The 26,143-nt window shown below is 45.7% G+C and overlaps 1 long non-coding RNA gene across 1 annotated transcript in view; it reads left to right on the forward strand.

The window, feature by feature from the left end:
• Positions 1-23,075: 23,075 nt before the first annotated feature.
• The window catches only part of LOC143990295 (uncharacterized), an 11,633-nt gene continuing 8,565 nt past the window's right edge, over positions 23,076-26,143 (forward strand). The window contains exon 1 of the long non-coding RNA XR_013277260.1: positions 23,076-23,207. This is a non-coding gene — a long non-coding RNA (uncharacterized LOC143990295). The remainder of the gene's footprint in view (positions 23,208-26,143) is intronic.

The following is a 26,143-nucleotide window of genomic DNA, read 5'->3' on the forward strand; positions in this document are numbered from 1 at the left end:
TATCCTCAGCCTGTGATTGTGAGATTGGTGTGGGACAATATTGGGCCAGAAAGTCTTGAATGTCCGCTAATCTTCGTTCTGTTTGGGTTGGGTTTTGGGTGGGGGGTTTCAGGTTATAAAGTTCTTTGTAATAGCGCGCAAAACACCGCGCAATGTCTTCATTTTTAGAGAGGGGCACACCTTGCGAGCTGCGAATCTGATGGATCATGGTAGAGGGTTTGGAGGACTTCACTACTCGTGCTAGCATTCTTCCACACTTATTGCCTTGTTCATAAAAAACCCTCTGGTGGAGGACATATTGGCGCCTCGTGCGTTTCCCCAACTCGTTCAACAACATGGCTCGTGTAAGAGACAGTTCCTGCAGGGAGATCTGTGAGAGTGAAAGTTTGTGAGAGGTCTCTAGTCGTTTAACCTTATCAATGAGGCGCTCTATATTTTCCTGGTGTTGTCTTTTAACCTTGGCTTGTTGTGTCAGCAGTTCCCCCCGCATAACGCATTTGTGTGCCTCCCATATGGTGACAGGGGACATACCGGGGGTATTGTTTTCTAAAAAAAAATCCCGAATACGTGACTCTAAACGCGTGGTAAATTCTGCGTCTTTGAGTAAGGCCGAATTCAAGTGCCAGGTTTTCTTCCTGGAAACCGAGTCCGGGAAGGTCAGGGTGACCGAAATAGGGTGGTGGTCGGACAGGTACATTGGGTCTATCGTGGCATGCGTGAGATAGGGCAGATCGGGTTGGGAGAGAAAAAAGTAGTCTATACGTGTGTATCTGTCAAAAGGAGTGGAGTAGAACGTGTAGTCCTTGACCGAGGGGTACAGTGTACGCCAAGTGTCATGTAGGCCTAGTCCCTGAAGCTGCAATTTTATTTCTCTGAGTGCTCTATATGAAAGTGTGGAGGTACCCGAGGAGGTATCCATGGTTGGGTTCATCGAGACATTGAAGTCCCCTCCAAGCAAAACCACGCCCTCTTTGAAAGACAGTAAAAGGTCGCTCACCTTCCTAAAGAAGGAAACCTGATGCTCATTCGGGGCGTAGATGTTAGCTACTGTGAGCGGCCTGGATGCGTACTGGCCCTTGAGAAAAATAAATCTCCCCTCTGGGTCTACTAGGGAGTCAGACAGTTGAAAGGGAGCATGTTTAGATATCAGGATGGAAGCCCCTTTGGTTTTGGCTATGGGGTTTGTGGAGTGAAAAGCCGTAGTGTATAGGTGGTTAGTAAGCTTGGGAATAGAATTAGAGCGGAAATGGGTTTCCTAGAGAAGAACAAATTGGGCCTTCTGTTTGGTGAGGGCAGAGAGGACCTGCGAGCATTTTTCGGGTAAATTTAGTCCCTTTATGTTGAGCGACACACACTTCAGCGACAGGGAACCAGTCGGTCTCGATTGCGACCTCATGGTGTCAGGAAAAGAGCAGCTATGTTATAAAAAGGAGTACGCGTAGTTGCCTGAGATTGATTTGAATCTAGTTGTGTGGAGGCAGCTGTGATAGAAGTTGGGATGCGTGACCAGGAAGTGGCCGGGGAGGAGATGGGGAGCCTAGAATAAGGTGGGAAGGGAACGAGGAGAGAAGAAGAAAAAAAATAAAATAAAATAAAAAAAAGGGGGGGGGGAGGAGAGAAAGGCAAGAGAAAAGAAAGAAAAAAGGAAAAAGGAAAAAAGATTTGTGAGAATCACAAGGAAAATGGGAAGAGAATACCAGAGGTGGAAATGGGAGCACCAATCCACCTGGGAGATAGAAAGCCGGATGGTCAGCAGACTAGGTGGTAGTGCTGCTGTAGGGGGACAGTAATAAGGACCGGGACCATAGATGGCCGCAAGTTAGAGGACCTGGAGGACAATAGTTTAGTGGGGAACCAAGAACAGTAAGATCTGATGTCACAATTGAGCCAGTACAAGTAACAGAACCAACAAGGGTTAACATAAATACCACACTGTGAGTGCCATACATGAATAAACAAAACCAAACAGATTCAAACCTTAATTCTGCAGCATTAGTGAAAGTGAGGAGGGTGGCCCCTGTACTCTAGACTATATTGGGGTTAGCGGAACCCCTATACCCGGGATTAGGGGATAATTAAGTGGGATGTCGCCAGGGGTCCCCTACAGTGTCTCCCCCGAGCGCAAGGGTGGAGGCGCCCTCCGAGCTTTTCCAGGCGTAGCCCACAGCATGAACACTACCCCAGGCGATCAACAACATCCTGCGGGGGGAGTCAGGGGACTGCATGAGTAAAATTACAGGCCTGGGAGGAGAGGCCCAACTGGGCTCAAGTTATGGGCTAGATATGAAAGACTATATCTAATAGCTGGCAGGTAGACAACAGGGGACCCCCTCCTCTTTAAATTGCACATGTTAAGTGTATCTGGCCAGGGCCCACCTGCCTCCCGACTTGAGTGTCCCACAGGCGCTAAAATCCCCGTGGGCCAATCATGCAGAACCTTGGCAGCGTCAAAGACAGCTAGGCTAGACAGTAAGTGCACTGAGGAATGTTCCAGCACCCATGTTCAACCACGCTACATAGAGAGTGGCCGGCTCCACCTAAAAAGATGCCATAACAAAAGTCGATGGGTCAAGCCACTCTCAGCAAAGGGCAAACACTGGTAGCCAAGCTACCAGGCCAGGGCACTCAGGTTATAGAGGCAGGTCTAAAATCCACAGCAACCCGGGATATTTGCGGGATGGAACCTATGAATACAAACAAAGCTGATGTTGACAATGCGACGTTAACGAGATGAAATACTTAGCAAGGTCTTGAAGACTTCCGTGCATGTAGCGGTAAAAAGCACAGTCAATAGGCTCCAGAAGTCGTGTTCAAGGCTCACTCTGAGGGCCGGGCCCCCGTGCATGTCTGCGGAACCAGGATCATGAGTTCAAAGTTCAGGAAGGTTAGTGCACGCCCTGGGAGACGCTCCAGGGGGCACAGAGTAATCGCTATGCCCCAGGGCCTAATCACGGCAAGTGTGGGGTCAGAGCAAGCAAGGGGCAGGGGCGAACTGAATTGCCACAGCAAAAACAGTAACAATATGCACTCACAGTTAGGTTGGTATTGTGAACTGGACTAGCTCTCAAATTTCCAGCCGATCTCTGCGGGGAGTGTCAGTTGGTCCAGGCGCATGCTGGTTAAGCTCTCGTCGAGGTGCATGGGGTCCGGGCGAATGTTGATCTGATCTCCGGCGATGCAAACGGTGTCTTTGAGCTTTAGGAGATGGGTTGTGTGACACTGGACGCCAGGGCTCTGTCGGAAAATGGAAGGTGTACCAATCCGGAAGCTCCGTCATGGGTAGATCGAGCTGTTCGCAGAAGGCAGGCAGGTCGTCAGGTGTGCGCAGTAAAGCAGTGCGCCCCCTAGAGGAAGACGACAGGCAAAATGGGAACTTCCAGCGGTATATTGCGGGATCTAAGAATGTCCAGCAGAGGGCGCAAAGCTCTCCTATTTTGCAAAGTGGTAGGGGAGAGATCCTGAAAGAGTTTGATCTCAGTGCCATTGTGTAGTACTCTGCCTCTCTCCCTCGCCTTCCTCAGAATCTCTTCTTTCAGTGGAAAGTTTACTATGCAACACACAACATCTCTAGGGGGTTCACCTTCACGGGGAGGGGGCCTCAGGGCTCTGTGCAGCCTCTCCATTTCAATGGGTGTATCTCCGGGGCCCTCTAGCAGGTCATTGAAGATGGCACAGATTGTCTGGGGTAGGGAGCCAGCTTCCAAACCCTGGGGCACTCCCCTGACCCTCACGTTATGTCTGCGACCCCGGTTGTCGAGGTCTTCGACTTGACGGTGGAGGTCAAATAAGTAAGAGAGCTGGGAGTCATAGGTACGCTGGACTTGCCGTATCGCAGCTGTATGGAGCTGCGTGGTTTGTTCCACGTCTGCCATGCGGGTAGCAACTAAAATGTCCGTCTTCAAGTCCAGTATGGCGGCCGACAGCGTGTTAGTGATATCTGCTGTAATATCGGAGGCAACCTTCTTGAGGTCGGATAGGCTTACCATGGGAGCTGGTCACCTATTCTGCACGTCCATATCCTCCGGCTGCGAGTCAGATCCGTTGCTCGGCGAGTAAGGCCCCGAGGCCTGCGCGCTCTCGTGGTTGTCGGATCGGAGGGTGCGGAACAGCTCAGGGATATTCCGGCTGAGTTGCGTCCCGGGTTCTTTAGGTGTCCGGGTTGCCGAGGTGCTCCTGTTCGACTTTCCCATGGTGGCAAGTGATATAGGTTCCCCAAAAGTGCGGGTGTAGGTCCTCAGCTTGCGGGAGCTCTCAGTCTAAGCGGCCATCCACGGACCCAGCCAGACCACGCCCCCACTATTTTTTTATTTGTTTAGCAAAAAATAAAAAGCGTAGAGGTGATCAAATACCACCAAAAGAAAGCTCTATTTGTGGGAAAAAAATTATAAAAATTTCATTTGGGTACAGTGTAGCATGACCGCGCAATTGTCATTCAAAGTGCGACAGCGCTGAAAGCTGAAAATTGGTCTGGGCAGGAAGGTGTTTAAGTGCCCTGTATTGAAGTGGTTAAAGAGGAAGTAAACCCTGATGAGTTTACTTCCTCTTACATTCCCTGCAAAGGTAAAGCATAATGGACTACTATGCATCGCATAGTAGTCCATTATGTGTCACTTACCTGACACAGGAGCCAGCGAAGTCACCGCTGTCCCCTGTAGTCTGGCGCATCCATCTTCTCGTGGGTCTCGCTGCTCCGCCGCTGTCATTTGGCGAAAGCCGCGATGACGTCACTCCCACGCATTCGCACGGGAGACGCCGCGCGCGGCATATTGCCGTTGACGGGGGAGCGCTCAGTGTGCCTGCGCGCCGCTGTCTATGGCGCATGCGCCGTAGACAGCGGTGCCTGTCTTTCGGCAAATATCTCCTAAACCGCGTAGGAGATAAATATAAAAAATATAAAATACTTAAAAATATAAAATATATAAAATAAAATATAAAATATATATATAAAAACTATAAAATACTTATACACACACACATATATATATATATATATATATATATATATATATATATATATATATATATATATATATATATATATATATACATATATATAATACTTATATATTTATTCATTTTTTTTGTTTTTTTTCTTTATTTTTTTCAAAACTACAATAAAACTACTACAAGAATAAACAATTACAATTACTACTACAAGCATGCTGTATAAAATGAAAATATCTGTTATACTTAAGAAAATTACATAAATATATATGTATAAATGCATTTTTTTTTTCAAAACTACTATAAAATGACTACAAGCATAGACAATTACATTTACGACTACAAGCATGCTGTATAAAAAAAAAATCTGTTATACTTATGCATATATATTTATACATTTTTTTTTTCAAAACTACTATAAAACTACTACAAGCATAAACAAATACCATTACTACTACAAGCATGCTGTGTAAAAAGGAAATATCTGTTATACTTATGCATGTATACATATATATTTATGCAATTTTTTTTAAACTACTATAAAATTACTACAAGTATAAAAGTAAAATATCTGATATACATATATACAATTTTTTTTTTCGTTTTTTTGTTTTTTGTTTCTTTTTCAAAACTACAACAAGCATAAACAATTACAATTACTACTACAAGCATGCTGTATAAAAAGAAAATATATGTTATTCTTATACATATACATTTATACATTTTATTGGTTTGTTTTTTTTGTTTGTTTTTTCAAAACTACTATAAAACTACTACATGCATAAACAATTAGTATTACTACCACAAGCATGCTGTATAAGAAAGAAAATATTTGTTTTATATATATATATATATATATATATATATATATATATATATATATATATATATATATATATATATATATCCACTTTCAGACCGGACCATTTTGCTGATCAATGACCAGAGGTCTTTTTACAATTTGGCACTGCGCTGCTTTAACATTGCGCGGTCATGCAATGTTGTACCCAAACAAAATTTGCGTCCTTTTTTTCCCACAAATAGAGCTTTCTTTTAAAGGTATTTGACTGACTCTGCGATTTTTATTTTTTGCGATATAAACGTAAAAAGACCGAAAATTTTGAAAAAAAATGATATTTTCTACTTTTTGTTATTAGAAAAATCCAATAACCTCAATTTTAGTCATACATTTAGGCCAAAATGTATTCAGCCACATGTCTTTGGTAAAAAAAAAAGTCAATAACTGTATATTTATTGGTTTGCGCAAAAGTTGTCACATCTACAAACTAAGGTACATTTTCTGGAATTTACGCAGCTTTTAGTTTATGACTGCCCATCTCATTTCTTGAGGTGCTAAAATGGCAGGGCAGTACAAATCCCCCCCCCCCCAAATTACCCCATTTTGGAAAGTAGACACCCTAAGGAAATTGATAAGAGGCATGTTGAGCCCATTGAATATTTTATTTTTTTGCCTCAAGCGATTGAATAATGACAAAAAATATATATATATATTTTTTTTACACACAGTTGTCACTAAATGATATATTGCTCACACATGCCATGGTTATATGTGGAATTGTAACCCAAAATACATTCTGCTGCTTCTCCTGAGTACGGGGATACCACATGTGGTCGACTTTTTGGAAGCCTAGCCACGTACGGGGCCCCGAAAGCCAAGCACCGCCTTCAGGATTTCTAAGGGCATACATTTGTAATTTCACTCCTCACTACCTATCACAGTTTTGAAGGCCATAAAATGCCAAGATGGCACAAAACCCCCACAAATGACCCCATTTTATAAAGTAGACACCCCAAGCTATTTGCTGAGAGGCATGTTGAGTCCATGGAATATTTTATATTTTGCCACAAGTTGCGGGAATATGACAGACTTTTTTTTTTGCCCAAAATGGTCACTAAATGATATATTGCTCACACATTCCATAGGCATATGTGGAATTACACCCCAAAATAAATTCTGCTGCTTCTTCTGAGTACGGGGATACCACATGTGTGGGACTTTTTGGGAGCCTAGCCGCGTACGGGACCCCGAAAGCCAAGCACCGCCTTCAGGATTTCTAAGGGTGTAAATTTTGATTTCACTCCTCACTACCTATCGCAGTTTTGAAGGCCATAAAATGCCAAGATGGCACAAACCCCCCCCCCCCCCCCAAAATGACCCCATTTTGGAAAGTAGACACCCCAAGCTATTTGCCGAGAGGCATGGTGAGTATTTTGCAGCTCTCATTTGTTTTTGAAAATGAAGAAAAATGTATATATTTTTTTTTTTTTTCAATTTTCAAAACTTTGTGACAAAAATGAAGGTCTGCAAAATACTCACCATATCTCTCGGCAAATAGCTTGGGGTGTCTCCTTTCCAAAATGGGGTCACTTGGGGGGATTTTGTGCTATCTGGGCATTCTATGGCCTCCGAAACTGTGATAGGCAGTGAGGAATGAAATCAAAAATTTAGACCCTTAAGCCGCGTACACACGGGCGGACTGTCTGGCCAAGTAAGTCCGTCAGACAATCCGACGGACAGTCCGTCCTACTTTCGAATGAACGGACTTGACCACACACGATGAACAGACAGTCTGTCGAAAGCTTGCGCGATGACGTGTACAGCACGTAAGATGGGACTAGAAATAGGACGTCCAATACACAGCAATGCAACCTTTCGCCGTGTAAATCCTTTCTGAGCATGCGCCATACTTAGTCCGTCCAACTAGCCTACTCACGAGCGGACTGTCCGCTGAAACCAAAGTTGGACGGACAATATTACGGAAATTCCGAAATACTTAGTCCGCCAGACTGCACGCTGAAAAAGTCCGCTGAAGCCCACACACGAGCGGACTGTCCGCTGAAATGTGTTTCGGCGGACTAAGTTGGACAGACAGTCCGCCCGTGTGTACGCGGCTTAAGAAAGCCTGAAGGTGGTGCTTGGATTTTGGGGTACCGTACGCGGTTAGGCTCCCAAAAGGTCTTGCACTTGTGGTATCCCGGTACTCAGGAGAAGCAACAGAATGTATTTTGGGGTGTAATTTCACATATAACCATGGCATGTTTGATGTTTGAGCAATATATCATTTAATGACAACTTTGTTCAAAAAAAAAATAAAAAAATAATAATAATGTCTTTTTTCCGCAACTTTTGTCAAAATAAAAAAAATATTCCATGGACTCGACATGCCTCTCAGCAAATAGCTTGGGGTGTCTACTTTCTAAAATGGGGTCATTTGGGGAGGTTTTGAACTATCCTGGCATTTTATGCACAACATTTAGAAGCTTATGTCACACATCACCCACTCTTCTAACCACTTGAAGAAAAAGCCCTTTCTGACACTTCTTGTTTACATGAAAAAATATTTTTTTTTGCAAGAAAATTACTTTGAACCCCCAAACATGAAGTATTTTTTTTAAAGCAAAGGCCCTACAGATTAAAATGGTGGGTGTTTCATTTTTTTTTTTTCACACGGCATTTTGCGCAGCGATTTTTCAAATGCATTTTTTGGGGAAAAAACACACTTTTTTTAATTTTAATGCACTAAAAATCACTATATTGCCCAAATGTTTGATGAAATAAAAAATATGATCTTAGGCTGAGTACATGGATACCAAACACGACATGCTTTAAAATTGCGCAGAAACGTGCAGCGGCGACAAACTACATACATTTTTAAAAGCCTTTAAATGCCTTTACAGGTGACCACTTTAGATTTACGGAGGAGGTCTACTGCTAAAATTAGTACCCTCGATCTGACCTTCGCGGTGATACCTCACATGCATGGTGCAATTTCTGTTTACATATGACACCAGACCGACGCTTGCGTTCGACGTTGCGCCTTAGCAGGGGGGACAGGGGTGTTTTTTGTTTTTTTTTATTATTTATTTTGCTTTTTTTTTTTTTTTTTAAACTGTTCCTTTCATTTATATATTTTTTTATCATTTTTATTGTTATCTCAGGGAATGTAAATATCCCCTATTATTGCAATAGGTAGTGACAGGTACTCTTTTTTGAAAAAATTAGGGTCTATCAGACCCTAGATCTCTCCTCTGTCCTCAAAGCATCTGACAACACCAAGATCGGTGTGATAAAATGCTTTCCCAATTTCCCAATGACGCTGTTTACATCCCGCAAAATCTAAGTCATGAAATGCTCGTAGCTTCCGGTTTCTTAGGCCATAGAGATGATTGGAGCCATTCTGGTCTCTGATCAGCTCTATGGTCAGCTGGCGGAACCGCCGGCTGCATTCTCAGGTTCCCTGTTGAGACAGGAGAGCCTGAGAAAACCATGGAAGATGGTGCGGGGGGGGGGGACATTCCCTCCCACTGCTTGTAAAAGTAGTCTAGAGGCTAATTAGCCGCTAGGATTGCTTTTACATAAAAGCTGACCGCTGGCTGAAAAGAATGATACCAAGATGATACCTAAACCTGCAGGCATCATTCTGATATAAGCACTCAAAGTCCAGCAACATACCAGTATGTTGCTGGAACTGGTTGGGCATATATTGTAATTTTTTTTTCATACAGCCTGTGGGCTGAACGAAAAAAAAATATTGATCGGTGGGTATGCCCACCATTAGAATACCTCCCTTCATCCACCCACTTCTAATGGTGGGCATACATGCACCATTTATATATGCCGAAGCATGGGGGCATCCTCCCGCAAAAGTTAGGAGCAAATTGCTCCTCCACCCCTTCAGCTGTCAAGATAAATAAGCAGCAGAATGGCATACCTGCTAAGCAAATGATGGTTAACAATAAAACAAAGTAACATTACAGTATAACAATAGGACTTACCATACCTGCAAAGCAAATCCAAAAAAAAAAAAATATAGCAAAAAATAACACATTTAACACAATCTGTGCCTAAAATATATATATGGCGAACCATGGGGGCATCCTCCCGCAAAAGTTAGGAGCAAATTGCTCCTCCATCCCTTATGCCCCCATGCTTCGGCACATATGCTCTTTTTTTAACTGTGGTGGTGAAATCACCTAAGACAGTACTGGAGTCACGACTTTATGTATCGTGGGAGAAAAACGCTGTTGCTGTCAAGATAAATAAATCCGCACTGCAGCAGAATGGCATACCTGCTAAGCAAATGATGGTTAACAATAAAACAAAGTAACATTACAGTATAACAGTAGGACTTACCATACCTGCAAAGCAAATACAAATAAAATAGCAAAAAATAACACATTTAACACAATCTGTGCCTAAAATATATATATGCCGAAGCATGGGGGCATCCTCCCGCAAAAGTTAGGAGCAAATTGCTCCTCCACCCCTTCTGCCCCCATGCTTCGGCATATATGCTCTTTTTTTAACTGTGGTGGTGAAATCACCTCCGACAGTGCTGGAGTCACGGCTTTATGTATCGTGGGTGCAAAACGCTGTTGCTGTCAAGATAAATAAATCCGCGCTGCAGCAGAATGGCGTACCTGCAAAGCAAATGATGGTTAACAATAAAACAAAGTAACATTACAGTATAACAGTAGGACTTACCATACCTGCAAAGCAAATACAAAAAAAAAAAAAATAGCAAAAAATAACACATTTAACACAATCTGTGCCTAAAATATATATATGCCGAACCATGGGGGCATCCTCCCGCAAAAGTTAGGAGAAAATTGCTCCTCCACCCCTTCTGGCCCCATGCTTCGGCATATATGCTCATTTTTTAACTGTGGTGGTGAAATCACCTCCGACAGTGCTGGAGTCACGGCTTTATGTATCGTGGGAGCAAAACACTGTTGCTGTCAAGATAAATAAATCCGCGCTGCAGCAGAATGGCGGACCTGCTAAGCAAATGATGGTTAACAATAAAACAAAGTAACATTACAGTATAACAGTAGGACTTACCATACCTGCAAAGCAAATACAAAAAAAATAAAAAATAGCAAAAAATAACACATTTAACACAATCTGTGCCTAAAAAATATATATATGCCGAAGCATGGGGGCATCCTCCCGCAAAAGGTAGGAGCAAATCGCTCCTCCACCCCTTCTGCCCCCATGCTTCGGCATATATGCTCTTTTTTTAACTGTGGTGGTGAAATCACCTCCGACAGTGCTGGAGTCACGGCTTTATGTATCGTGGGAGAAAAGCGCTGTTGCTGTCAAGATAAATAAATCCGCGCTGCAGCAGAATGGCATACCTGCTAAGCAAATGATGGTTAACAATAAAACAAAGTAACATTACAGTATAACAGTAGGACTTACCATACCTGCAAAGCAAATACAAAAAAAATAGCAAAAAATAACACATTTAACACAATCTGTGCCTAAAATATATATATGCCGAAGCATGGGGGCATCCTCCCGCAAAAGTTAGGAGCAAATTGCTCCTCCACCCCTTCTGCCCCCATGCTTCGGCATATATGCTCTTTTTTTAACTGTGGTGGTGAAATCACCTCCGACAGTGCTGGAGTCACGGCTTTATGTATCGTGGGTGCAAAACGCTGTTGCTGTCAAGATAAATAAATCCGCGCTGCAGCAGAATGGCGTACCTGCAAAGCAAATGATGGTTAACAATAAAACAAAGTAACATTACAGTATAACAGTAGGACTTACCATACCTGCAAAGCAAACACAAAAAAAAAAAAAATAGCAAAAAATAACACATTTAACACAATCTGTGCCTAAAATATATATATGCCGAACCATGGGGGCATCCTCCCGCAAAAGTTAGGAGAAAATTGCTCCTCCACCCCTTCTGGCCCCATGCTTCGGCATATATGCTCTTTTTTTAACTGTGGTGGTGAAATCACCTCCGACAGTGCTGGAGTCACGGCTTTATGTATCGTGGGAGCAAAACACTGTTGTTGTCAAGATAAATAAATCCGCGCTGCAGCAGAATGGCGGACCTGCTAAGCAAATGATGGTTAACAATAAAACAAAGTAACATTACAGTATAACAGTAGGACTTACCATACCTGCAAAGCAAATACAAAAAAAATAAAAAATAGCAAAAAATAACACATTTAACACAATCTGTGCCTAAAATATATATATGCCGAAGCATGGGGGTATCCTCCCGCAAAAGGTAGGAGCAAATCGCTCCTCCACCCCTTATGCCCCCATGCTTCGGCATATATGCTCTTTTTTTAACTGTGGTGGTGAAATCACCTCCGACAGTGCTGGAGTCACGGCTTTATGTATCGTGGGAGAAAAGCGCTGTTGCTGTCAAGATAAATAAATCCGCGCTGCAGCAGAATGGCATACCTGCTTAGCAAATGATGGTTAACAATAAAACAAAGTAACATTACAGTAAAACAGTAGGACTTACCATACCTGCAAAGCAAATACAAAAAAAAAATAGCAAAAAATAACACATTTAACACAATCTGTGCCTAAAATATATATATGCCGAAGCATGGGGGCATCCTCCCGCAAAAGTTAGGAGCAAATTGCTCCTCCACCCCTTCTGCCCCCATGCTTCGGCATATATGCTCTTTTTTTAACTGTGGTGGTGAAATCACCTCTGACAGTGCTGGAGTCACGGCTTTATGTATCATGGGAGAAAAACGCTGTTGCTGTCAAGATAAATAAATCCGCGCTGCAGCAGAATGGCATACCTGCTAAGCAAATGATGGTTAACAATAAAACAAAGTAACATTACAGTATAACAGTAGGACTTACCATACCTGCAAAGCAAATACAAAAAAAAATAGCAAAAAAGAACACATTTAACACAATCTGTGCCTAAAATATATATATGCCGATGCATGGGGGCATCCTCCCGCAAAAGTTAGGAGCAAATTGCTCCTCCACCTCTTCTGCCCCCATGCTTCGGCATATATGCTCTTTTTTTAACTGTGGTGGTGAAATCACCTCCGACAGTGCTGGAGTCACGGCTTTATGTATCGTGGGTGCAAAACGCTGTTGCTGTCAAGATAAATAAATCCGCGCTGCAGCAGAATGGCGTACCTGCAAAGCAAATGATGGTTAACAATAAAACAAAGTAACATTACAGTATAACAGTCGGACTTACCATACCTGCAAAGCAAATACAAAATAAAATAGCAAAAAATAACACATTTAACACAATCTGTGCCTAAAATATATATATGCCGAACCATGGGGGCATCCTCCCGCAAAAGTTAGGAGAAAATTGCTCCTCCACCCCTTCTGCCCCCATGCTTCGGCATATATGCTCTTTTTTTAACTGTGGTGGTGAAATCACCTCCGACAGTGCTGGAGTCACAGCTTTATATATCATGGGAGCAAAACGCTGTTGCTGTCAAGATAAATAAATCCGCGCTGCAGCAGAATGGCGTACCTGCTAAGCAAATGATGGTTAACAATAAAACAAAGTAACATTACAGTATAACAGTAGGACTTACCATACCTGCAAAGCAAATACAAAAAAAAAAATAGCAAAAAATAACACATTTAACACAATCTGTGCCAAAAATATATATATGCCGAAGCATGGGGGCATCCTCCCGCAAAAGGTAGGAGCAAATTGCTCCTCCACCCCTTATGCCCCCATGCTTCGGCATATATGCTCTTTTTTAACTGTGGTGATGAAATCACCTCCGACAGTGCTGGAGTCACGGCTTTATATATCATGGGAGCAAAACGCTGTTGCTGTGAAGATAAATAAATCCGCGCTGCAGCAGAATGGCGTACCTGCTAAGCAAATGATGGTTAACAATAAAACAAAGTAACATTACAGTATAACAGTAGGACTTACCATACCTGCAAAGCAAATACAAAAAAAAAAAAATAGCAAAAAATAACACATTTAACACAATCTGTGCCTAAAATATATATGCCGAAGCATGGGGGCATCCTCCCGCAAAAGGTAGGAGCATATTGCTCCTCCACCCCTTATGCCCCCATGCTTCGGCATATATGCTCTTTTTTAACTGTGGTGATGAAATCACCTTCGACAGTGGAGTCACGGCTTTATGTATCGTGGGAGCAAAACGCTGTTGCTGTCAAGATAAATAAATCCGCGCTGCAGCAGAATGGCGTACCTGCTAAGAAAATGATGGTTAACAATAAAACAAAGTAACATTACAGTATAACAGTAGGACTTACCATACCTGCAAAGCAAATACAAAAAAATAGCAAAAAAATAACACATTTAACACAATCTGTGCCTAAAATAAATATGCCGAAGCATGGGGGCATCCTCCCGCAAAAGGTAGGAGCATATTGCTCCTCCACCCCTTATGCCCCCATGCTTCGGCATATATGCTCTTTTTTAACTGTGGTGGTGAAATCACCTCCGACAGTGCTGGAGTCACGGCTTTATGTATCGTGGGAGCAAAACGCTGTTGCTGTCAAGATAAATAAATCCACGCTGCAGCAGAATGGCGTACCTGCTAAGCAAATGATGGTTAACAATAAAACAAAGTAACATTACAGTATAACAGTAGGACTTACCATACCTGTAAAGCAAATACAAAAAAAATAGCAAAAAATAACACATTTAACACAATCTGTGCCCAAAATATATATGCCGAAGCATGGGGGCATCCTCCCGCAAAAGGTAGGAGCAAATTGCTCCTCCACCCCTTATGCCCCTATGCTTCGGCATATATGCTCTTTTTTAACTGTGGTGATGAAATCACCTCCGACAGTGCTGGATTCACGGCTTTATGTATCGTGGGAGCAAAACGCTGTTGCTGTCAAGATAAATTAATCCGCGCTGCAGCAGAATGGCGTACCTGCTAAGCAAATGATGGTTAACAATAAAACAAAGTAACATTACAGTATAACAGTAGGACTTACCATACCTGCAAAGCAAATACAAAAAAATAAAATAGCAAAAAATAACACATTTAACATAATCTGTGCCTAAAATATATATATGCCGAAGCATGGGGGCATCCTCCCGCAAAAGGTAGGAGCAGATCGCTCCTCCACCCCGTATGCCCCCATGCTTCGGCATATATGCTCTTTTTTAACTGTGGTGGTGAAATCACCTCCGACAGTGCTGGAGTCACGGCTTTATGTATCGTGGGAGCAAAACGCTGTTGCTGTCAAGATAAATAAATCCGCGCTGCAGCAGAATGGCGTACCTGCTAAGCAAATGATGGTTAACAATAAAACAAAGTAACATTACAGTATAACAGTAGGACTTACAATACCTGCAAAGCAAATACAAAAAAAAAAAAAATAGCAAAAAATAACACATTTAACACAATCTGTGCCTAAAATATATATGCCGAAGCATGGGGGCATCCTCCCGCAAAAGGTAGGAGCAAATTGCTCCTCCACCCCTTATGCCCCCATGCTTCGGCATATATGCTCTTTTTTAACTGTGGTGATGAAATCAGCTTCGACAGTGCTGGAGTCACGGCTTTATGTATCGTGGGAGCAAAACGCTGTTGCTGTCAAGATAAATTAATCCGCGCTGCAGCAGAATGGCGTACCTGCTAAGCAAATGATGGTTAACAATAAAACAAAGTAACATTACAGTATAACAGTAGGACTTACCATACCTGCAAAGCAAATACAAAAAAAAAAAATAGCAAAAAATAACACATTTAACACAATCTGTGCCAAAAATATATATATGCCGAAGCATGGGGGCATCCTCCCGCAAAAGGTAGGAGCAAATTGCTCCTCCACCCCTTATGCCCCCATGCTTCGGCATATATGCTCTTTTTTAACTGTGGTGATGAAATCACCTCCGACAGTGCTGGAGTCACGGCTTTATGTATCGTGGGAGCAAAACGCTGTTGCTGTCAAGATAAATAAATCCACGCTGCAGCAGAATGGCGTACCTGAAAACAAAAAATGGTTAACAATAAAACATTGCAGAATAGAATACAGTACAAAGGAGCAGAACAATAGAGAGAGAATAGAGAGAGAGAGAGAACAATAAAGCGACAACAATTTTTTTTTTTTTTTATATTTTTTTGTATTTTTTGGTTTTTTCCTTTTTTTTTTAAACACTTTTTTATGTAACTTTAACAGTTCTGTTGTAACGGCTCCAGCGGTTTGGGTCTCTCAAAATGCAATGGCTACCTGAGAGACCCTGTGAACGTGTGCCTAGCTCAACTACTCAACTAGTTCATGGTAGCGTTCAAAACATTCACCAATGCAAAGACCAGGATTGTCAGGACAGAGGGGACAATAATGACGGGTGTCACGCCTATATCCGCGCTTTCTGCAGACATGACATTTTCTTTGGGGGGGCTCGTTGGGTAGGGGTACTCGGGAGGACATAAGAATAATGCCTCTCATGCAGCCGGCTTACTGCATTTGGTTGAGGAAGGTGAGGTGGAGCACCACCTGGATACAGAAGGGCTCTGACGATATGCTCCTGGAATTTAAGGAAGGATCCAGTTCGTCCTGAAGCTTTGTGTAGCACATAAGCATTCAGCATAGCCAATTGGAATAAATAAACAGACACTTTTTTGTACCAGCGTCTGGCCTTATGGGCAACTAGATACAGCGCCAACAACTGGTCATTGAGGTCCACCCCTCCCATATTTTGGTTATATTTGTGGACACAGAGGGGTTTCTCCACAATACCAGTCGCCGTAGAAATTTGGACCGTCGTGTCTGCATGAAGGGAGGTAAGAACAAAAACATTCTTATTATCCCTCCACTTCATAGCGAGCAAATTATTACTGCGCAAGCAGGCTCTCTCCCCCAGCCTAAGACGAGAATCTACAAGCCACTGGGGAAAGGCCCGGCGATTAGGTCGCACGGTGCCACATGCTCCAATCTGCTGATCAAACAAGTGACTAAACAGTGGCACGCTTGTGTAATAATTGTCCACGTACAAGTGGTACCCCTTTCCCTATAAGGGTGACACCATGTCCCACACTATCTTGCCAGCGCTTCCTATGTAGTCAGGGCAGTTCTCCGGCTCTACGTGACTATCTTTACCCACATAAACCATAAAACTACGTGTATAGCCTGTGGCCCTGTCACAGAGCTTATACACCTTGACCCCGTATCTGGAACGCTTGTTGGGAATGTATTGTTTGAATGACAAGCGACCAAAAAACTTAATCAGGGACTTATCAATGCAGACAACTTGATGGGGAGTAAACAAGTCTGCAAAATGTTGGTTGGAGTGGTTTATGAGGGGCCGAATTTTGTAGAGCCGATCGTATGCAGGGTCTCCACGAGGACGACAGAGTTCATTGTCGCTGAAGTGCATGAACCACAAAATCTGCTCGTATCGTGACCTGGACATGGAAGCAGAGAACACGCGCATATGGTGAATTGGGTCAGTGGACCAATATGACCGCAACTCACTCTTTTTGTTTATGCCCATGTTGAGGGAGAGGCCCAGAAAGATCTTAAATTCAGAAACCGTAATTGGTTTCCAATGTCTGGCAAGGGCGGACTGGGGAACAGTGGCGATGTGTTGACCAGCGTACAAATTGCTTTGGTCCACAATAGATCTATAGAGATCTTCGGTGAAAAACAGTGAGTAAAAATCAAGTGTCGTAAAATCAACTATTTTCACGTTAATGCCAGGTTGGCCAGTGAATGGGGGAAGTACGGGTTCTGCAGAAGTGGTGGGCACCCAATCAGGATTGGCGAATTCTGCAGGAAGGGCACTATGGGTACGACGGGCCTGTCTTTGTCTTCGTCTTGGTGGCAGCGGGACACTACTTGTGCTTGCCACCTCGCCAGCTTGAACTGCACTTATGGGACTCGCCACGTCACCACGTGTTACTGCAGTGCTGGATGTACGTCCAGGGTGTACTCGGCCGCTGGTGCTTGCCAGTTCACCAGAAGGATGAGCGGCTCTAGTACGTCTCTGCTCCATATGAGGGACCTGCGGTTCTTGCACCTCAACAACAGAAAAAATTCGGGATCGGGTACGCCTGCCCTTAACAGGGACCTCATCTCCGTCACCAGAGCTATCTGTCATGGAGCCGCTATCCTCTACAGGATCGTATTCTGAGCCTGAATCTGACAGATGAGTGACGTCCTCTTCACTATCTGTCATGCTCAGAAACGTGTAGGCCTCTTCACTAGTGTACCTTCTCTTTGCCATTTTGGGCTCTAAATTTAGGGGTACACTAGTGAGACTCACAGGTAAAAAAGCACCTAGGCTGTCAGCGACTGTATCAAAACGCTACAAAAAAAACTGTTAGCGAGCGCAGGGATCAGGCCTGACTTTGCGAATGCTGCAGTTATGTGTGTTGTGTTTTGTAAGTGACAGTGATCGATCGATACTGCACTTGGGTGGGCTGGGCGGAGGGGCTAAACGCAGGTGCTAGCAGGTATCTGGGCTGATCCCGCTAACAATGCGTTTTGGGAAACCTAAACTGCTGGCGACGCTAATATAGATCTGATCAGATACTATATTACTAAGGGAGGTGTATGCTTTGCGCGTGGGTGTTAGTGGTACTGGCACTAACCTGACGCTGCCTGGGGCGATGCAGACCTTATCTGACCCTCAAACTTATATCACCCGCCGGGTGATCAGGGGGTTAAACCTTTATTAGGTAATAAATGGCGGGTGCCCTGAAACTATAAAAAAATAACTAACCAACCAGCGTCACCTGTAACAGTTATATGGTGATCACTGGTGAAAGGGTTAACTAGGGGGCAATCAGGGGGCTTTATGTGGTAGTATATGGGGGTCCATGACGCTATAAAAAGCTTCGGCGAACCTAAATACCTACCTGCCTAACTAGCGTCACCTGTGACACTAATACAGCGATCAGAAAAACAATCGCTGTATTAGTGACACTGGCAACGGGGGGTTATCACGGGGTTAAACCTTTATTGGGGGGGTTAGGGGGTACCCTAGAGCTAAAGGGGGCTAACCCTAACTGCCCTAGCAATTATTGCAGTCACAAATGACACCAATGCAATAATAAAAAAAAAAAAAAATGCAATTGGTGTCACTGTGACTGGGGGTGCAGGGGTGATTGGGGTGGTGATCGGGGGGTGAAGGGGGGGTGAAAGTGTGCCTGGCGTGTTCCTCTCTCCTCGGTGCCGGAACGAAAAAGACCGACACGAGGAGAGATTACATCACTTCCTCTGCCTGTGTTTACAATACAGGAGAGGAAGTGATGTAGTGCTAGAATTTCATTCGTCAGGAGCGATCGCGAGGGGGTGGCCATGACCGCCGCTGGCACCGGAGGGGGGGCCCGATTGGGCCCCCCACCCGCGGGAAGGCATGGACGTACCTGTACGCCAATATGCCTGCCCGTGCAATTCTGCCGACGTACATCAGCGTGCGGCGGTCGGCAACTGGATATGTATATGTATCTATATATACATATATATTTATACATTTATTTAAAAAAAATTGTTGGGGGGTTGTTTTTTCAAAACTACTACAAGCATAAAAAATTACATTTACTACTACAAGCATGCTGTATAAAAAAAGAAAATATCTGTTATACTTATGCATTTATACATATATATTTATACATTTTTTCTCTTTTTTTTTCTTTTTTTAACTACTATAAAACTACTACAAGCATAAACAATTACATTTACTACTAGAAGCATGCTGTATAAAAAAAGAAAATATCTGTTATACTTAAGCATTTATACATATATATTTATACATTCTTTTTTCCAAAACTACTATAAAACTACTGCAAGCATAACAATTACAACTACTACTACAAGCATGCTGTATAAAAAGAAAATATCTATTATACTTATACATTTATACATATATTTATACAATTTTTTTTGCCGGGGTTGTTTTTTTAAATTACTATAAAACTACTACAAGCATAAACAATTAAAATTACAAGCATGTTGTATAAAAAGAAAATATTTGTTATACTTATACATATACATTTATACAATTTTTTTGTTTTTTGTTTTTTATAAAACTACTACAAGCATAAACAATTACAATTACTTAGGGGTGCAACGGATCAAAAAACTTATGGATCGGATCGTTCCTCGGATCAGAGTCACGGATCGGATCATTTTTCGGATCAGCAAATAATAATTTAATTTGCAAAAACCTGTGAAAATTCCACCACCATATAGTCCCCACTGTAATATCCACAATCTCCCCACTGCAATATTGGTTTATGAACTTTGGACTGGCTGACTACCAGATCTGGCTACAGAACTCTGGCTATGCTTGACTACGCTTTTTTCTATTTACCGTTTTATTTTTATTAATAAAAAAGTGTGATTTGATTGTACTTCTGTCTCAGTTTGTTTCATGGTTTCTGACAGTATGGCAGAGTATGGTAGAGTATGGCTGGGTATGGCAGAGAATTGGCTGAGTATGGCAGAGTATTGGCTAGGTATGGCAGAGTGTTGGCTGGGTATGGCAGAGTGTTGGCAGGGTATTGCAGAGTATTGGCAGGGTATTGCATGGTATTGCTGGGTATTGCAGAGTATTGGCAGGGTATTGCAGAGTATTGGAAGGGTATTGCAGAGTATTGGCAGGGTATTGCCAGGGTATGGAGGGATGGCTGCTTCCATCCGATCTCTCCCCTCCACTGTACAGATTAGTACAGAGAGGGGAGAGAGGAACCAGCATCAAGCCGGTTTGTTTACAAGTGATCGCTCCGTCGGAGCGATCACATTGTAAACGACCTGTGTGTAGAAAGATGGCCGCCGCTTAGGAGCTAGGCCGACGCCACGGCCTTTCCTAAGACTGAGACCGCGGAACACCCTGCGGATCGCGGCATGTGCCAATTCGAGCGGGGTGACCCGTTCGGATCATGGATCTGTGAAGATCCGTTGCACCCCTACAATTACTACTACAAGCATGCTGTATAAAAATAAAATATCTGTTATACTTATACATATATATTTATAATTTTTTTTAAACTACTGTAAAACTACTACAAGCATAAATAATTACCATTACTACTACAAGCATGCTGTAGAAAAAAGAAAATATATGTTATACTTATGCATTTATACATAAATATATTTATACAATTTTTTTAGTTTTTTAAAAAAATTTTTAAACTAATATAAAACTACTACAAGCATAAAAAATTACAATTACTACTACAAGAATGCTGTATAAAAAGAAAATATCTATTATACTTATACATATATACATATATTTATACAATTTTTTTTTTTTTGCGGTGGGTTGTTTTTTAAACTACTATAAAACTACTACAAACATAAACAATTACAATTACAGGCATATTGTATAAAAAGAAAATATTTGTTATACTTATACATATACATTTATACAATTTTTTTTTATTTTATTTTTTTTTTGCAAAACTACTATGAAACTACTACAAGCATAAACAATTACAATTACTTAGGGGTGCAACGGATCAAAAAACGAATGGATCGGATCGTTCCTCGGATCAGAGTCACGGATCGGATCATTTTTCGGATCAGCAAATAATAATTTAATTTTGCAAAAACCTGTGAAAATTCCACCACCATATAGTCCCCACTGTAATATCCACAATCTCCCCACTGTAATATTGGCTGAGTATGGCTGGATACGGCTGAGCATGGCTGAGTATTGCAGAGTATGGCTGGGTATCGCAGAGTATTGCAGAATATGGCTGGGTATGGCAGAGTTTGGCAGAGTATTGGCTGGGTATGGCAGAGTATGGCTGGGTATGGCAGAGTATTGGCAGGGTATTGCCAGGGTATGGAGGGATGGCTGCTTCCATCCGTTCTCTCCCCTCTACTGTACAGATTAGTACAGAGAGGGAGAGAGGAACCGGCGTCAAGCCGGTTTGTTTACAAGTGATCGCTCCGTCGGAGCGATCACATTGTAAACGGCCAGGGTGTAGAAAGATTGCTGCCTCTTAGGAGCTAGGCCGAAGCCACGACGTTTCCTAAGACTGAGACCACGGAGCGCCCTGCGGATCGCGGCATGTGCCCATCCGAGCGGGGTGACCCGTTCGGATCACGGATTGGTGACGTTCCGTTGCACCCCTACAATTACTACTACAAGCATGCTGTATAAAAAGAAAATATCTGTTATACTTATACATATATATTTATAATTTTATTTTTTTTCAAAACTACCATAAAACTACTACAAGCATGCTGTATAAAAAGAAAATATCTGTTATATATTTATAAAAATTGTTTTTTTTTTTTAAACTACTATAAAACTACTAGAAGTATAAACAATTACTATTACTACTACAATCCTGTATATATAAAGAAAAAAGATGTTACTCTATAGGGATCATTGCCACATTACCACATACTCATCATCATCTTCATTAACCTGAAAGTCAACCCTGAAGATCAGCTGCTGCTCAATGTCAATGAACCACATATTACCATTTTCATCAGCCCGAATGTCAAACCTGTTGTTGTTCCCCTGATGTCCGTGTCCTGTTGGGGGATGGGGATGGCAGCCCGGCACACTGGACAGGTTGCGCTTTGCTCCATCCACCGCTGGATGCACGCCGTGTGGAATTGGTGAGCGCAGGTCACAGTGGTCGTGTCTTCTCCATCTTCAATACCTGCAAAACAGATGATACAGATTACCTGCTCCTCGCCACGCGGCTCCATGGCCGGCGGCGGTGCTGGGAGATGTTCAGCAGGCCTGTCGCGGTGTCCTGGCGAACGGCTCCTGTTCCTGGGTGGTGCCGCCTCCTGTCTCCGCCGATGTGGGGGCTCTGGATCGCGTCCGGTGGGCGATTGGTGACTCGTCGCCGTCCTGACGTGAGCGCCTTTGCCGGGATCTGGGACGTGAAGGCCGAGGCATCCTGTTGGTGTTGGATGCCTGTATACCTGAAAAAAGGCTAAAAAATTATAATATTAAGAATAATATTATAATAAGGGTTAGTAATAGCGATAAATATCAATAAAAATGATAAAAATCGCAGTTATTCGCTGTCAGTCGCTGAAAATCGCAGTGAAATGCAGGAGCTCTCCTCTCTGAATGTCACTCCGTCAACTCGCTAAGGAGAAGTGACCTGAGACCGCCTGAGACTGGAGTAAAGAAGAACCTGTGACCAATCACAGCGCCTCTTACTGAAGCGCCTGACCTGATGCACCTCACAACAACTATGTCATATCACACAAACCCATATCAATTTTATATCATTTTATTAATTTTATTTCAAATTTTAACAGTATTGGGTGATTTTAATGGTTATTCTTGAATTTGGCCACAAGATGGCAATCTGTCTTCTCCGGCTGTAATACCGATCCCCGCCATAGGTGTCTCCTATCCCGATCAGCTGTATGCAGTGATTGATTGGTTTCATCATCACCCGTCGGCCATCTTTAGTACCTGAAATCTCTATAGAGGATGAACGGAGACAGTTACTGAGGGGAGAGCTGAGAGGAACCGTCCCGGGGGCAGAAATGGCGTCCCGGGGGGCGCAGAGCTGTGCAGGTGAGGAGGAGAGCCGGGGGGAGGAGAGGAGAGGAGACCGCGGGAGTAGTGAGAGGAAAGTCCGGGGGGAAGACGAGCTGGAGACCCCCCAATCCGTGTTCTCTAATTACCCACCCTCCGTGTCACTAATCACCCACCACCCTCCTCCAAGTTCACTAATGACCCCCCCCTCCGTGTTCACTAATGACCCCCCCCTCCGTGTTCACTAATGACCCCCCCCTACGTGTTCACTAATGACCCCCCCCCCCCCCGTGTTCATTAATGACCCCCCCCCTCCGTGTTCATTAATGACCCCCCCCTCCGTGTTCATTAATGACCCCCCCCCCCCTCCGTGTTCATTAATGACCCCCCCCCCCTCCGTGTTCATTAATGACCCCCCCCCTCCGTGTTCATTAATGACCCCCCCCTCCGTGTTCATTAATGACCCCCCCTCCGTGTTCACTAATGACCCCCCCCCCTCCGTGTTCACTAATGACCCCCCCCTCCGTGTTCACTAATGACCCCCCCCCTCCGTGTTCACTAATGACCCCCCCCCTCCGTGTTCACTAATGACCCCCCCCCCTCCGTGTTCACTAATGACCCCCCCCCCTCCGTGTTCACTAATGACCCCCCCCCCCCCCTCCGTGTTCACTAATGACCCCCCCTCTGTGTTCACTAATGACCCCCCCTCCGTGTTCACTAATGACCCCCCCCCTCCGTGTTCACTAATGACCCCCCCCCTCCGTGTTCACTAATGACCCCCCCCCCTCCGTGTTCACTAATGACCCCCCCCCCCTCTGTGTTCACTAATGACCCCCCCTCTGTGTTCACTAATGACCCCCCCTCTGTGTTCACTAATGACCCCCCCTCCCCGTGTTCACTAATCACCCCCCCCCCCCCGTGTTCACTAATCACCCCCCCCCCCCCCCCGTGTTCACTAATCACCCCCCCCCCCCCGTGTTCACTAATCACCCCCCCCCCCCCCCGTGTTCACTAATCACCCCCCCCCCCCCCCGTGTTCACTAATCACCCCCCCCGTGTTCACTAATCACCCCCCCCGTGTTCACTAATCACCCCCCCGTGTTCACTAATCACCCCCCGTGTTCACTAATCACCCCCCCCCCCGTGTTCACTAATCACCCCCCCGTGTTCACTAATCACCCCCCCCCCCGTGTTCACTAATCACCCCCCCCCCCCCCCGTGTTCACTAATCACCCCCCCCCCCCCCCGTGTTCACTAATCACCCCCCCCCCCCCCGTGTTCACTAATCACCCCCCCCCCCGTGTTCACTAATCACCCCCCCCCCCCGTGTTCACTAATCACCCCCCCCCCCCCCCGTGTTCACTAATCACACCCACCCGTGTTCACTAATCACACCCACCCCCCTCTGTGTTCTGTCATCTGCCCTCCCCCGCAGACGTGTCGTGTCACCTGCCCCCCCTGCAGACGTGTCGTGTCACCTGCCCCCCCTGCAGACGTGTCGTGTCACCTGCCCCCCCTGCAGACGTGTCGTGTCACCTGCCACCCCTGCAGACGTGTCGTGTCACCTGCCCCCCCTGCAGACGTGTCGTGTCACCTGCCCCCCCTGCAGACGTGTCGCGTCACCTGCCCCCCCTGCAGACGTGTCGCGTCACCTGCCCCCCCTGCACGTGTCGCGTCACCTGCCCCCCCTGCAGACGTGTCGCGTCACCTGCCCCCCCTGCAGACGTGTCGCGTCACCTGCCCCCCCTGCAGACGTGTCGCGTCACCTGCCCCCCCTGCAGACGTGTCGCGTCACCTGCCCCCCCTGCAGACGTGTCGCGTCACCTGCCCCCCCTGCAGACGTGTCGCGTCACCTGCCCCCTGCAGACGTGTCGCGTCACCTGCCCCCTGCAGACGTGTCGCGTTCACCTGCCCCCCTGCAGACGTGTCGCGTCACCTGCCCCCCCTGCAGACGTGTCGCGTCACCTGCCCCCCCTGCAGACGTGTCGCGTCACCTGCCCCCCCTGCAGCCGAGTCGCGTCACCTGCCCCCTGCCGACGTGTCGCGTCACCTGCCCCCCCTGCAGCCGTGTCGCGTCACCTGCCCCCCCTGCAGCCGTGTCGCGTCACCTGCCCCCCTGCAGGCCGTGTCGCGTCACCTGCCCCCCCCGCAGGCGTGTCGCGTCACCTGGCCCCCCCGCAGGCGTGTCGCGTCACCTGGCCCCCCGCAGGCGTGTCGCGTCACCTGGCCCCCCGCAGGCGTGTCGCGTCACCTGGCCCCCCCGCAGGCGTGTCGCGTCACCTGGCCCCCCCGCAGGCGTGTCGCGTCACCTGGCCCCCCCGCAGGCGTGTCGCGTCACCTGGCCCCCCGCAGGCGTGTCGCGTCACCTGGCCCCCCCGCAGGCGTGTCGCGTCACCTGGCCCCCCCGCAGGCGTGTCGCGTCACCTGGCCCCCCCGCAGGCGTGTCGCGTCACCTGGCCCCCCGCAGGCGTGTCGCGTCACCTGGCCCCCCCGCAGGTGTGTCGCGTCACCTGGCCCCCCCGCAGGCGTGTCGCGTCACCTGGCCCCCCCCGCAGGCGTGTCGCGTCACCTGGCCCCCCCGCAGGCGTGTCGCGTCACCTGGCCCCCCCGCAGGCGTGTCGCGTCACCTGGCCCCCCCCGCAGGCGTGTCGCGTCACCTGGCCCCCCCCGCAGGCGTGTCGCGTCACCTGGCCCCCCCCGCAGGCGTGTCGCGTCACCTGCCCCCCCGCAGGCGTGTCGCGTCACCTGGCCCCCCCGCAGGCGTGTCGCGTCACCTGGCCCCCCCGCAGGCGTGTCGCGTCACCCTGGCCCCCCCGCAGGCGTGTCGCGTCACCTGCCCCCCCCCCCTGTTCACTAATCGCCCCCCCCCGTGTTCACTAATCGCCCCCCCCCCCGTGTTCACTAATCGGACCCCCCCCCGTTCACTAATGGACCCCCCGTGTTCACTAATGGCCCCCCCTGTGTTCGCTAATGGC

This window comes from Lithobates pipiens, unplaced genomic scaffold, assembly GCF_037356315.1.
Source record: "Lithobates pipiens isolate NorthernLeopardFrog02 unplaced genomic scaffold, aLitPip1_a1.2 Scaffold_18, whole genome shotgun sequence".
Taxonomy (NCBI): domain Eukaryota; kingdom Metazoa; phylum Chordata; class Amphibia; order Anura; family Ranidae; genus Lithobates; species Lithobates pipiens.